This window comes from Mus caroli, chromosome 6 (genome assembly GCF_900094665.2).
Source record: "Mus caroli chromosome 6, CAROLI_EIJ_v1.1, whole genome shotgun sequence".
Classification (NCBI taxonomy): Eukaryota; Metazoa; Chordata; class Mammalia; order Rodentia; family Muridae; genus Mus; species Mus caroli.
The window spans coordinates 92030653-92034194 of NC_034575.1; positions in this window are offsets into that span (position 1 = coordinate 92030653).

Sequence of the window (3542 nt, forward strand, 5' to 3'; positions counted from 1 at the left end):
AATCTATCTTTACCAATAAATAAGTAAACAAAATGACAAAACCAAACAAAAAATCAAACTGCATACAACTGTATAATAGCTTGATTCAATAAAAGAATGACTATACAAATGTGATATACTTATTTTATAGAATATAATTCAATATTAAAAGTAAAACCTAGAGACCCACGATAGAATTTAAGATGACTGGCAAAAAAAAGGCAATGAAATGATTTCTAATGATATTCCTCTGCTATACTCATACACCAGGCTCTAGTCCAGTTGTTATCACACAGGTATTACCTAGAAGCTAATAGGAGCAGATGCAGAGACTCATAGCCAGACCCTTAGACAGAGCCAGAAGAATTGTGCAGAAGAAGGCAAGGAAAGATTCTAAGAGCCAGGGGATTCAAGGACACCAGGAGAACATGCTCCATGTGATCAGTTGAGCAGGGCTCATAGGGATTCACAGAGACTGAAGTAACACCCACAGACCCTGTGTGGGTCTGACTTAGGTTCTCTGCATATGCCTTTTTGTTATGTATCTTGGTGTTACTGTTGAACCCCCAAAAGTGGGAATAAGGGCTGTCTCTGACTCTTTTGCCTGCACTTGGGACCCTCTTTCTCATAATAGGTTGCCTTGTCTAGCATTGGTATGAGGGCTTGTGCCCAGTCTTAGCACATCTTGTTAGGCCATGTTCAGTGGATATCCCTGAGAGTCCTCCATAAAAAAAAAAAAAAAAGGAAATAGAGGAGGAGTGGATCTGAGGAGAGAGGACTAGGAAGAGTGAAGGCAGGGGAAATTGTGGTCTATAATATAGGAAAGAAGAATAAAAGATTTTTAATAGATTAAAATATATTTGTATGTATGTATATATGTATGTATGAATGTATGTTACAACTTTGATAAACTCCTGAAAGTTATATTGAGAAACATTAATACTACATGGTAATATGTACCATAATTCTATTTGTGCAATATCTTGAAATGACAGAATATTATATGAAATGACAGGAATGATAGCAATGGAATCATGGATAGAAACTATGGCTTTTCATGGGGTTACATGGGAGATTGGAAGAGAGGGGAATGAATGTGTTAGTAGGAAAATCAAGGGCATCCTTATGGTGAAGGAACTATGGATGGACTTTATTGTTAGACAAAATTTTATCGCATACATACATAAATATTGATGGACATGCAAATGAGTGAATTGGTAAAATGCTACCTAGATCATAATTTTATTGGTCCTATATAGTGAGTGGTTTTCCAAAATGTCAGCATTGGGAAATTAAGTAAAGTATTTATGTTGAATCTCTGTTATTACTTCTTATGACCCCATAGGACTTTATATTTATTTCAATAATTTATAAAGTAAATAATTATGTCAATGATGACTGACAACCTACACACCAGTGCCCATTGTGTATTACAATTTCTGCTAATCACTCAAACTTTCATCACTAGCTTGAAAGAACAGATGTCAGCCAAGGAGTGGTAAAGCTGGACTCCTCAGGCAGATAGTTTGGAAATGTGAAAGTGATAGATATTCTGCAGTCAAAATCTGAATATGAACTGTCTGCAAATCCCTAGCTGAATACACATTACATATGCATTGAGTAGGTGCCCCAGAGCAAAATGAACTGGAAACTAGGAGTCAACTAGGACTCTTTAAGAACTCTAAAATTCTAAACTGCTTCTGGTCAGGTTAAGACTTTGTTGCATTTTTAAAAAGCATGTGCTTAGTTACCCACAATTCATCTGGTATGAATTTGAGACTCAAACACAACTGGAAATTTAAAAGAAAATGCACAGACACAGCCATAAAGTCACACAGGCTATAAGAAGTATAATTTGAATGTAAAATCTTAACAGATTGCTGGACTTAATGATTCAACAGACTAAAGAATTAAACATTAAAATTAAAAAACAAACACAGAATAAAAACCAAACAAAAACCAAAAAAAAAAACAAACCAAACCAAAAAAACCTGGTAGGCAAATATGCCATAATTAGTGAAATTATTTTACAAGTAAAACTAAATACAAGCCTGATGAGAGTGACTAGAAATTAGGAGTTCTTACTGTTCTTTCAGCAGATTGTCAAGAACCTACCTCAGCCAGCCTGTAACTTACCTGTTTAACACAGTCCCAGCTGATTTGACACCTTCTTCTGGTATCCATGGGACAAAGGAGAAGCGAACAAAGCAACCTGAGAAATGCTCCTAGGAGAAGAAGAGGGGATAAGAAAGGCAAGTCATGGGCATACGCCCAGGATAAATAGAGTACCTGTGGTGTGAGGTGGGGTCACAAACAAACACTGGATGACACACGGTGATGAAGATGGCAAGTATTTTCAAAGTAGGAGCCTTAGCTTCTTCTGAATGAGTTTTCCTTCAGCACCTCTCTTCTGCATTTTCCTTATGAAAAATGGGGCAGAAAAATTCTAAGAGACAGAAACAGTGAATGAATACAGCAAATATGATTTTTTTTTTTAGACATTACAGGTCTGTTGTACATGTGAACTCAAAGTGACTACATATGGCCTATCCAAGATTAAGCCAGCTAAATCTCAAGACAGTTAAGGGAAGGGGTTGCAAAGTCCTACCCTCTACATGAGGAGTTATTGTCAGTTGATGTCTGCTATAGAAGGGAGAATCAGTTCTTCAGGGATATGACTCCAATAGACGGTACTTATGCTACAGTAGATAGACTGACACGCAAAGCCACTTAGGCAGTACGAAGTGGATTCTGGGTTTAAACCGAAAAAGAATCCACAAACTTGGATGAGAATAATGGGGGAGGAAAATGGGAGGTCAAGAATCAGAAGGGAAGGAAATGGTAAATAAATATAATCAAAACATATGGTATGTGTTATTAAATTCTTTGACAATAAAGGAAGAGATACAAGAAAGCGGCTTAACAATAAGGGGGAATGCTGAGAATGTTGCTCTCTTCTGTGTTTATGGAGGCATCAACCCGAGGAAAAGTCCTTATAGCAGGGAAGGGAGGGCAAAGCTAGGAGAGCCCAATGCCCTGTGCATGTGGGGAAAGATGGACCTGTGCTTCATCTTCTTAGCATCCTCACTGGCTAATACTATTATAATTGAGTTTCTGCCATTTATGAACAAAAACTTTCTGTCTGAAACATTAGTTTTAGGCAACCAATATTTTTTATGCACAAAACTATTTTAAACTGTGGCTGACTTTATTTTCTTATTTATTGGAAATTTATTTTTTTAATTAATTATTTTTTATTTTATTAGATTTAAAAAAATTTATTAGGTATTTTCCTCGTTTACATTTCCAATGCTATCCCAAAAGTCCCTCATACACCCCCCCACTCCCCTAAACCCCCACTCCCCCTTTTTGGCCCTGGCGTTCCCCTGTACTGGGGAATATAAAGTTTGCAAGTCCAATGGGCCTCTCTTTCCAGTGATGGCTGACTAGGCCATCTTTTGATACATACGCTGCTAGAGACAAGAGCTCCGGGGTACTGGTTAGTTCATATTGTTGTTCCACCTATAGGGTTGCAGTTCCCTTTAGCTCCTTGGGTACTTTCT